This window comes from Microtus ochrogaster, unplaced genomic scaffold (assembly GCF_000317375.1).
Source record: "Microtus ochrogaster isolate Prairie Vole_2 unplaced genomic scaffold, MicOch1.0 UNK102, whole genome shotgun sequence".
Classification (NCBI taxonomy): Eukaryota; Metazoa; Chordata; class Mammalia; order Rodentia; family Cricetidae; genus Microtus; species Microtus ochrogaster.
Window position 1 is genome coordinate 116,257 of NW_004949200.1, and position 11,970 is coordinate 128,226.

General features: G+C 43.4%; 1 protein-coding gene across 4 annotated transcripts in view; it reads right to left on the reverse strand.

Moving 5' to 3' along the window:
* The window catches only part of N4bp2l2 (NEDD4 binding protein 2 like 2), a 79,028-nt gene that overhangs the window by 21,076 nt on the left and 45,982 nt on the right, over nucleotides 1–11,970 (reverse strand). The gene's annotated exons all lie outside the window — the stretch shown is intronic.

Here is an 11,970-nt window from a genome sequence, read left to right on the forward strand (position 1 = left end):
CTCGAACTCACAGAGATCCGCCTGCCTCTGCCTCCCGAGTGCTGGGATTAAAGGCGCCACCACCGCCCGGCTTAGTTATAACCTTTTTATATTACACAAAAAGGGGAAATGTGGTGATTGTTTCTAATCTAACAAATAAAGCTTGCCATTTAGGGCAAGGGTTAAGTTAATATGTATATAATAATGTCCACGATTAATAACTTACTGGATGAATGGCAAGATCTGGTCTGTCCCAGGAGAGGAGAGTCTGCTAAGAAATTAGACTGGCTTGCTTCCCCTCTGCCACATCCAGGAGCATACACTGAAGGAATCAGAATGATACTCTATAATGAAAAAAGAGTAAGATGTCAGGACCTTCCCATTTGGGAGCTTATGAGGGGAACAAGGCCTATGATAAGACTAAGGCACAAAGCAATGGTATCAGGAAAGAGTTCAGTGTTTGTTGTTGTACCATGTTGTGATACATGTTACAAACACTACGTCATGCCCCTTGAAGAATAAAAGTTGCTCTTTTGGATTTGTCTGACACCTTCTGACAAGGGCTGCGACTGTGCAGGAGGAAGTGTAAGAGGGCACCTGGTGGGATTACTGAACCTTAGGCAACAATAATCATTTAGAATTTTGCTAAACTTACCGTTCTTTGCTTCATAAAAAATAGTGTAATGACATTGATGACTGCCTTCATTCCAGAATCATTAAGCATATGCTTTCAATATTGCTTGTGGTCAAACTATAATACAATTACAGAGTATATAAGGTATAGACTATTTTCAATAAACGGGCAGCCATCCTGATTCATCCTCATACTGTGTCAAGTCTCCTTCCCTCACCAAGCCCACACCCCATCCTGGGACCTGCACCCTGCTGGAGCTGGACTCTGGCAATCAACTATTTTCAAACTTTTTGATTTAATGTTTTATACTTCTCTATGGGGCTGACCTAACTTTGACTTCTAACACACACTGTGACAAAAAGGATAGAGGACAGGGAGGCCACGGAACTAACCTGCACCAGCAGAAGGGGGTTTGAAAGAGGACAGGGAGGCCACGGAACTAACCTGCCTCAGCAGAAGGGGGTTTGAAAGAGGACAGGGAGGCCACGGAACTAACCTGCCTCAGCAGAAGGAGGTTTGAAAGAGGACAGGGAGGCCACGGAACTAACCTGCCTCCAGCAGAAGGGGGTTTGAAAGGTACTCTGTTGTAGAATGTTATTTTAAGGTGTTACTTTTATTTATGCGCTGGAAGATTTGTCTAATGATACAAAGATGTGTTTGATTAAATAAAATTCACCTGCAGTCAGGAGGTTGCGTTAGCAATTAGCTGACAGGAAGTGGTAGGGAGGAGCCAGGTGGAGAAAGATTTTTTTTTTTTTTCTGAGACAGGGTTTCTCTGTAGCTTTGGAGCCTGTCCTGTCCTGGAACTAGCTCTTTTAGACCAGGTTAGCCTCAAACTCACAAAGATCTGCCTGCCTCTGCCTCCCAAGTGCTTGGATTAAAGGCATGTGCTAACACTGCCCATTTTGGAGAGAATTTTTTAGGGAGGGGCAAGGAGGCAGGGGCTTCTGGAGAGACAAGAAGAGAGGAGGTGAGCTACTTGCTACTCAGCCTCTCTGAGGAGCAGAACTTTTGAATCTTGGATTCTTTAGAGGGACAGAGATTTAGATAAGTTCCCTACTTAGTAGCTTTGAAAGAGTCAGCGCCTGAGGGAACAGAGACCTGCAGGCTGCTGACAGTGGAGTGGAATTGCTGAGTTGGACAACCTGGCTTAAAAGGCAGCAAAAGTTAATAAAAAAAAAAAAGGCCAATTGTATTCCATAGGGACTTGGTGTGCAGAGTGTGTGGCATCTATTTTAGCGAATGAGAAGCTTCTCAGGGGCATTAGTCACGCCTCAGAGTTTATAAAAAGAAGACCCAGCTGTAAAAATCCACACACCTAAGGACAACCGTTTTTTGATAACGAAACCAGAAATACACACTGCGGGTGGCAGGGGGAGACAGCATCTTCAACAAATGGTGTTAGTCAAACTGGATGACTGTGCGTAGAAGAATCCAAGTAGATCCACACTTAGCACCCTGCATAAAACTTAACTCCAACATAAAACCAGATATACTGAATCTGATAGAAGAGGAAGTGGGTGTCTTAGCTAGGGTTTCTATTGTTGCAATGAAACACCATGACCAAAAAGCAAGTTGGGGAGGAAAGGGTTTATTCAGCTTATACTTCCATATCACTGTTCATCACTGAAGGAGATCAGGACAAGAACTCAAGCAGGGAAGGAACCTAGAGGCAGGAGCTAATACAGAGGCCATGGAGGGAGAGGGGTGCTGTTTACCAGCTTGCTTCCCATGGCTTACTTAGTCTACTTTCTTATAGAACCCAGGACCACCAGCCCAGGGATGGCACCAACTAATGGGCTGGGCTCTCCCTCATCAATCACTAATTAAGAAAATAACCTTGCAGCTGGATCGTATGGCGGCATTTGCTCAATTGAGGCTCCCTATCCTTGCAGATAATCCTAGCTTGGGTCAAATTAGCTTAAGATTAGCCAGTATAATGGGGAAAAACCTTGAATTCATTGGCACAGGAAAAGACTTTCTGAACACAACACCATCAGCACTGGTACTAAGTTCAGCAAGTAATAAATGGGACTTCATGAAACAGAAAAGCTTCTGCAAAGCAAAGAACATCACCATTCAGATAAAGTATCAGGCTACTGAGTGGAAAAGACTTCTATCAACTACACATCTGACTGAAGGCTAATATCTAATATATATGTGTATATATTATATTACACATATATACAATATATATTATATAAACACAAAAACCCAAGAAGATACCAAGAAAACAACTCAATTAAAAATGGGGTACAGATCTAAACAGAATTCTCAAAGAAAAAACTCAAATGGCTAAGAAATACTTAAAGAAATGTTCAACAGTTTTAGTCATCAGAGCAATGCAAATCAAAACTGTTTTGGTATTTCATACCTGACAGAATGGCTAAGACCAATAAGAGAAAAAACAGCTTATGGTGGTGAGGATGTGGAATAAGGCTATCACTCCTTCATTGCTGGAGGGAATGCAAACTTGTACAGCCACTATGGAAATCAGTGGTGTGGTTCCTCAACTAGATGATGCTACAAGCAGGATCCCTCAAGATCCTGCTACACCATTCTTGGGCATATACCCAAAGGATGCTCCATCCTACCAGAGACACTTGCTGCTGTGTCTCTACCAGAACCACATCCACTGCTGCTCTATTCCTAACAGTCAAAACTGGAAACAACCTAGATGTCCCTCAACAGAAGAATGGGTAAAGAAAATGTGGTACATTTACACAACCGAGTGTTACTCAGCTGTTAAAAACATGAAACCATGAAATTCACAGGTAAATAGATGGAACTAGAAAAAAATCATCCTGAGTGAGGTAACCCAGACCCGGAAAGATAAGACCTTTGACCCACTGTTCCTTATTATTTATTCTGTTGGTATATAACTTACATACAGGTTGTATGTTTAAAAACACTGCAGGCCCACCAGCTCTTCCACAGCGTGCTCCTGGGGCGCTGTCACCTCTGCTCACGTCAGTCACAGCTGACTGAGTTCTTCCAGCCCAAGCAATGCTCAGATGAAGCATCAGAAGCTGCTCAGCACATTTTTTTCTCCTCTCATGGCACAGATGGAGCAACACAGCTTTAAGCCATGCTTCAGAATACATCTGGGTTTTTGTTTTTGAGACAGGGTTTCTCTGTGTAACAGCCCTGACTGTCCTGGAATTCATGCTGTAGACCAGGCTGGCCTTGAGTTCAGAAATCTGCCTGCCTCTGCCTCCAGAGTGCTGGAATTAAAGGCGTGTGCCACCACCACCCTGCCATAGATCTGGTTTTATTTTCTTTTCCTGTTCACAGATTTCACTGTTTTTTTCATAGGAAGACCCTAGCACATATATAGCTGGGAAGTCATCTTAAAACTGAATTTTGTTATGGCCCAGCTGACTTCTTTGATCTTATCAGCAGCTTTATGTATCCTCTAAGTTCAAAAGGTCGAAGTCACTGGCCCTAGAATCAGTGCCATTTTCTGTAGTTTTTTTCCCCAGGGGTGGTCCACACGTTTCCTGGTTGTCCTGTCCTCCAGCTTTGACTTCTGCTTGTCTCTATGTACTCTACTAAGCTACACACGCGGAGCAGTGGCGTCTGCTGGTGATGGTGTTATTTTTTTGGTACTGGAGATTGCCCCTAGGGCTGCTGAGCTAAACACACAGCTGGCTGACTTCCAATTGTATAAGAAACTAAAAGTATCCATGTGAATAACATGTTTATGGCTTTAGCCTTCCCTGGATTCTATCAGTAGCCAGTATTACCACATTCATTCAACAGAATCATTCATAAAGTATTACAAGATAATAGTTTCTGGGCATTGCTGAGTTAGTGTTCCTGTCCCTTCAAAAACCAAATTACAGAGAAGTTTCATGTCAAGGTTTCTTATTTAGAATGTAGGTACGAAACCAAGTGGCTGAAAGGGAATCTATTTTCAATCATGTTTCATGTTTGTCATATATAAAGAAAATCAACCTTCGCCTAACTGCCTTAGGGCCTCTGTGAATTCCCTTCACAGGCAGGCTGATCCTGGTGAACCATTAAATCTACCAGCTATTATTCCACATGATACGTAGTGGCAAGACCTAAGGCTGGGAAAGAGTGCCCGAAAGGAAGGAGTCTCGAGACTCTAGGTCCTCCTCCTTGCACACACTGACTCTCAGAGTAAGTGGGTTCAGCTCTGAGGACTTCCCTTTCCTGTCTAGGAGCCCTGAAAGAGAAGCCCTACACAGTTAGCACTAGCAGTCCAGTTCTGTAGCCTGTCACATACTACTAACTGGAAATCAATATGGATATCGGTATCTATAAAAAACAGTACTGCAGGAGAAAAAAAAATGTACTCTCTTTCTACGCTGTAGACAGCAGAGAAAGCCCTGACCGAGTGAAGTCTTGAAAAAACTGTGTGTGTTGACACGAATTGGATATGTCAGTCTCCAGAGCCTCAGACCCATGGAGAAACACGAGAGCTGCTCCCCTGGGGTGAGGCAGGGAAGTATGGCAAAGCCTTCCTTGCGGGACCAAATGTGAGTGCTGACAGTGTGTGCAGAAAATATCTACACTAGCTTTCCTCTCCTCGATGTTTACAGCCTAAAGACTTCCCCTGCTGAGTTAGAGAAACCTGTCTCATTGTTCGCTCCTTGCCCAACTGAAGCAGTAACTCAGACTTCTCTATTCAACTCTACAATAAACACATTAAGTTTCCAGGGTGCTGTGGGTTTTGCAGCCAGGAGTCTGAACAACCTGATCCTAGCTTTCTGTCTGTCCATCTATCTATCCATCTGTCTTTTCTTTATTCCCTCACTGCCCTAGTCAGTGTAACATGATGTACAAGTCATGCCTGGGGCAGTAACAGCACAAACAGTGCAAACCTGTGCATCATGAAAACAGTGGTCTCCCTTCTTGACAGCAATTGAAGGGTTCGTGGTACTGTCATTGCTACACTCAGCAAGGGTTGAACTTTCCTCAACACAGTTTTTCAGTTGGATGTCTCTATAATATTCTCTTGCCTTTAATTCTTACCTCAGAACAATTACCAATAATATTACCTTGTTTGTTTCCAAAAGACCCAACTCCCATTTTCAACATAATTTGTATTAAGTTTTCATATAATTTTTACCCCCAATACTGTCCATCATTTCTACATTCAACACTTGCTTGAAGCCTGCACCTTTAATTAGATATAATACATCAACCATCAAGTGGCACTATCTGTCACAACAGTCTGTCCCTTCCTCTGACTGTCCCCTCATTCCCTTTTCAAGATGTTCTAGCTCCTAACCCTAGAAATGAATAAATTAAACTCTCTTGTTCTCTAAAGACATTGGCATAAGCAGTTTCTCTGGCTTCCCCATGTGCCCAGCTGTGACCTCCAGGACCTCAGTCCTACCACTAATATATCTGACCGCAACATCAACCAATTCTTGTTGCCCCCAGGACGTTTGTTCCAATTACTGCCAAAACTGGGAGACAGACAAATACATCTAACCGTTAGTTATTAACATTACCAGTGTGAAGCCATTCTCTACTGGACCCAGGAAAGGTTTAAAGGGTAATTCTAAGCTTCCATTGGCGAGAGGGGCACTATTCGCTTATATCAATTACTGTCATCTCGGTTCTCTGAGACTCCAGACATCAAAGGGCTAACATGTGGTCCTAACTTGTAAGAATATTGAAATACTGGGACTGGAGAGATAGCTCAGCAGTTAAGAGCACTGGCTGTTTTTCCAGAGGACCCAGGTTCAGTTCCCAGCACCCACATGGCAGCTCACACCTGTCTGCAACTCTAGTTCCAGGGGATTTGACATCCCCACACAGACATACATGCACGCAAAACATCAATGCATATAAAATAAATCATAGAAAGAGAGAAAGAGAGAGAGAAAGGAAGGGAGGGAGAGAGGGAGGGAGGAAAGAAGGAAGGAAGGAAGGAAGGAAGGAAGGAAGGGAGAAAGAGAGAGAAAGTGAAAGGAAAGCAAGCAAGCTGGGCAGTGGTGGCAAATGCCTTTAATCCCAATACTTGGAAGGCAGAGACAGGAGGATCACTGAGTTTGAGACTAGTCAAGTATACAAAGTGACTTTCAGATCAGCCAGGGCTACACAGAGAAACCTTGTCTTGAAAAACAAAACAAATACAAACAAACAAACAAAAAAAAACAAGTCAAACCCACAAAGCAAAACAATAACAACAACAAATCCAAAAAACTGAAATACTTATCATTAGGCAGACAGAGCCCTCCTCCTTTTTAATTATGTAGCCCAATCCTTCAGAATTTCTACAGACCTATCAACTAACAGGGTAATGACTAGGACTTCAAAGAGGCCCCAGATTCCTTCTCTAGGATAGTAACCAGCTGCATCCTGAATGGTTACTATCCATACCATCAACTCTCCCTTACAACAGCCCTCTCCAAAGCGTGCTTCCAAAGCCATTCCTCTGTTTCCCTGAGTTTCTTTTTTCCCCCAGAGGTTTATTTATTATGTATGCACTGTTCTGCTTGTAGGCCATAAATGGGCACCAGATCTCATTATGGATAGTTGTGAACCACCATATGGTTGCTGGGAACTGAACTCGGGACCTCTGGAAAAGCAGCCAGTGCTCTTAACCACTGAACCAACACTCCAACCCCTCCCTTGAGTTTCTTACCAGCTAGCTGTACTCTTCCTCCCATCAAGACCTGCGGAGACTAGTGGATCTTGGCAGGAATGGCACTGCTCTCTAGCTCAGATATGAAACCAAAAGCATGGGTATCTCAAAAGGAACGTGTTTTCTTATACTGAGGAAATCTTAGGCTGTCACTGCTGACCACTGACTCCCCACTGTCTTCATGCAGCAACTGCAGCCTCCCTGGTGTTCTGAAACAGGAAGAGAACAGATGTGCTGGCTGGCAGACAGACCCCCTGTACTGTTAAATAATCTTGGTTTGATTTTCCATAGAGGCATATGCCAAGCTACCACTTTTGACCTCCTTTCTGACATTAGCTAGACTTCTCTGGTGAGAAAATCAGACACTTGTTCACTGTACCCAAGGGTTGGGTTAATAAGCAGAAACACTACCAATTTCCTAAGAGCCATCTTGTCAGGCTCCTCACTCAGAGTTCAAGATACCTCTTGAATCCGTCCGCTGCTCTTGTGGTATTCGAGACATGACAAGTCAGCCCCATGTGAGGAAGGGGAGGTGGGAAGGACTGAGAGAGAATGAACCAACTGAGGCAGTTCCTACTCTTCAGAGACAAACAAGGAAAAGGAGCATGCTTGGGAACCTGATGCCCTTGTCAAATGGGCAAGCCCATTTCCTAAGCAAAATTCATGCCTTCTAAAATAGAAAAGGGAACAGAAGTTCTGGAGAACCCCATCTTCCACGCTGGTGCTTTCTAACAGAAGAAAACAAGAACAGCCACCAGAATGATGGCTCTCTCAGGACCAGGACAGAGCACTACCTGGGAAGGAACTAATAGTTGCACAAATTCAGAGAGATTCCTGTGCTAGGAAACTTAGTTTTTCTGTTTCTTTTTCCAGTAATAAGGAATCAATTCAGGGTCTTGCACAATCTAGACAAACCCTCTCCTCTGTGACTGAGCTGGTGCCATCCCTTGTATACTTTGCTTTTGGAGACAGGGTCTCACTAAGTCACCTTGAACTCTCTGTGTAGGCCAGGCAGGCTCTGAACTTGTGATCCTTTTGTTTCTGCCTCCCACGTGCCAGCTGACAGGTGTGTACCGCACCCTGCCATGTTTAGTTTCTCCTAACCTAGATGCTGGACAGTTGAAAACTAAGAGCTGATGCTCTGTCACAGGATCTGGAATGCTAGGTGACGGAAACCACTCTACCGCGAGAGATGTCTCACCCCAGCAACTATAAAGCTAAGACAAATAACCAACTTGATTAAACATGCAGCCGCTAAGGTAAGCATACCTGACCAAGATCAGTACACTAAAGTGTCCCCAAAGCAGAGCACTAGCAGATAGGCAGAAAACTACACTACTAAGATGGCAGACGTTTATTCATTAGAATAGGCCCTTCCCCTTGAATCTTATGCAGCTGCCAAACCAGTGCTGCCAGGCTGATGTCTTTAGCCTCCTAATTGGTAAAATACTCAGATGTGCCCCTATTTCTACTGTTACTAACAGGGCAACTTAAATTGCTACCATACAGATGTTAACATGGGGAGAGTTTTGCTACTTAGTTACAAGATAAAGAAGCTGTAGTTGCATTGCTCTAAAAAAAAAAGGCTTTAAAGAATTTAACAGTAATTTCATGTGTATTGGGTAAGATATTTTACAGTTTTGTGTACTGACTTGTATTTTAATCTTTTTTCCTGGTAACTCACTTTTAGTGTACTAAAGTAAACTATCATGTATGAACTTTTTAAAAGACAAGGTCTTAGGTAACTCAGACTGCCTTAAGCTTGCTATGTGGTCAAGGATGACTGTGAACTTCTGATTCTCCTGCCTTCATATTCCAAGCACTACAATTACAGGCAGGCGCCACACCAGTTTTGTGTAGTGCTGGTTTTGAACTTGGGGGTTTGCACATGACAGGCAAGCCCTCTATTAACTGAGCTACATCTCTGGTCCATGGGAAAAGTTAAAAGGCCACTCTTAACTAGACTGAGAAATACCTATTTAAAACAGAAGACCTTCCTCACTTCTGTGGAACATCTCAGGGACTTCCTAGGTGGTTCCCCAAGTCTGGCTCATGATCTCATCTGTAACCACTTCTCCAGAGCAGGACTTTCAGATGGCATGAGAGGCAGATTTTCAAATGCAGGACAATAGAAGCTGCAAGGGGAGCTCCCCAGCTTTGGGAAGGGAAGCCTCTTCTGTCAAGTCTAGCACAGGCTTTACACTAAGTGGAAGGGGCTGAGGCTCACTGATGCCTCCTACCATATACACCAAACAGTAGGCACCTGTCTCTGCCTCACAGACTCTGCCCACTTGTACCTCTAGCTCAGACTGCTCTGAACAATGAACACACCTCTGTCTGGATGTCTAGAGTGTACCTCAAGTTTAACATGTCCTGAACTGTTTCCTTCCCAAATGTGCCCTCCTGCTGAACACCGAGACCACAGTACACCCCAATTCACTATTTCTCATACCGATTACTTATCTCATTCAATAACCTGTCTCCTCCTCTTACACTTCCACCTTTTTCTTTTTGGTTTTCGAGACAGGGTTTCTCTGTGTAGCTCTGGCTGTCTTGGAACTCACTCTAGGTCAGGCTGGCCTTCAACTCAGGAATCTACCTGCCTTTGCCTCCCAAGTGCTGGAAGTAAAGGTTTGTACTGCCACTACCCAGCTACACTTCCACCTCTTAATTTCATGGTAATAGGTTTTTTGCTTTTGTTTTTTTTTTTTTTTTTTTTTTTTTTTTTTTTTTTTTTTTTTTTTTTTTTTTTTTTGGTTTTTCGAGACAGGGTTTCTCTGTGGCTTTGGAGCCTGTCCTGGAACTAGCTTTGTAGACCAGGCTGGTCTCGAACTCACAGAGATCCGCCTGCCTCTGCCTCCCGAGTGCTGGGATTAAAGGCATGCGCCACCACCACCTGGCCATGGTAATAGTTTTTGAAAGTTGTGTACATATGTGTGGCTGTGTACAAACAGAGCCCAGTGGAAGACACTGATATTCTGTTCTCTCTCTCTCTCACCCTACTACTTTGAGGCAGAGTCTCTCACTGAACCTGGAGCCAAGCCAGCAGGCTGCAAGCCACAGTAATCCTTTGATACCAACCCTTTAGCTTCCAAGATTACTGGTGCACATGACCATATCTGATTTTTCACATGGGTTCTGGGAATTTGAACTAAGTGCTTCATGTTTGTGCAGCAAGTGTGTGTTCTTACCAGCTGAGCCATCTCCCTAGCCTCCAACTCTGGACTTGAGTCACAGTTATACCACATGAGTTACTACAAAGGTTCTATAATCCTGCCTGCATCCTTGCTTCGCTAAAGTCAGTGATCCTATCTCTCTGCTAAGAACTCCCCAATGGCATGACTTCTCAAGCACAGTAAAGGTCCTTCAATCATTTTTGAGACATCACATTATCTCACTTCTTATTCTTTGACGGGCTTTTTTACAGCTATCCAGCAGAGAGTTTATAAATGCCAGTTAATTCTAGTACAGTATTAAAGATAAGTAAGGAGCTGGGTGTTGGTGGCATACACCTTTAATCCCAGCATTCTGGAGACAGAGGCAGGGGGATCTGTGAGTTCAAGGCCATCCTGGTCGACAAGAGCTAGTTCCAGGACAAGCTCCAAAACTACAGAGAAACCCTGTCTCGAAAACAAAACAAAAACAACAAAAAAGCATTCTGAGTTGTGTATGGTAGCCCACGCCTATAATTCCAGCACTCTGGAGGCTGAAGCAGGAGGATCACCACAAGTTTATGGCCATGGGCTATATAATAAATTCCAGGGAATCTGGATTACATAGTAAGACTGTCTCAAAACCGAAACAAAACACAAAGGCATTTTCTCTTCCGCACTTCCGTTGTGCGCATAGTTACAGGCTCTCTCTTCCTGGGCCTGGTCACTTCTCCAGTCTCCACTCAGTCTACACTCCCACGCTCTTCCCTGGTTGGGTATATGGGTACAATCTCTATACCTCTGCTAAGCATTTACAACTAAAGCCAGAATAAATTGAGCAGTTTTCCTCTGCTGACTTCCTACCAAGCTCCATGTCTTTTAAGGACAATCAAGATAGAGAAAGAAGGTTCTAGTCCAACCTAAAAATTCCCTCTCCCAGGCTGGCTATTATGGTGCATCCCCGTAAGGCCAGTACCCAGGAGACAGAGGCAAGAGGAATGTGATCAAGGTTATGCTCAGCTATATGGTGAGTATGTGGACACCGTGGACTACATGAGGCAGTGTGTAAAAAAAAAAAAAGAAAGAAAGGAAGAAAGAAAGAAAGAAGAAAGAAAGAAAGAAAGAAAGAAGAAAGAAAGAAAGAAAGAAAGAAAGAAAGAAAGAAAGAAAGAAGAAAGAAAGAAAGAAAAAAGGGCCTAGAGAGAGTTCAATAGATGAGAAGTTTCTGCTCTATCAGAAGATCCCGAGTTCAGTTCCCAGCACCCATATCAGTCAGGTTACAACCACCTGTAACTCCAGCACCAGGGGGATATAACATCTCCAAACTCTGCAGGCCCCTGCACACATGTGCACATATCCTGACATACATGCACATAATTAAAAATAGTATTAATTTAAAAACACAATAATTAAACCCTTACCATAAAACCACAGTGTACAGCCAAACAAAGCAAGCCTGAACAGATGCCCACCACTTCAGGCTTGGGGATCTACTATGAGCTGTGTCTTCAGCGAGTCTACCTAGCTTCCAAAAAGAATGAATTTATAAGCACACATTTCTTTTTTTTTTTTTTTTTTTT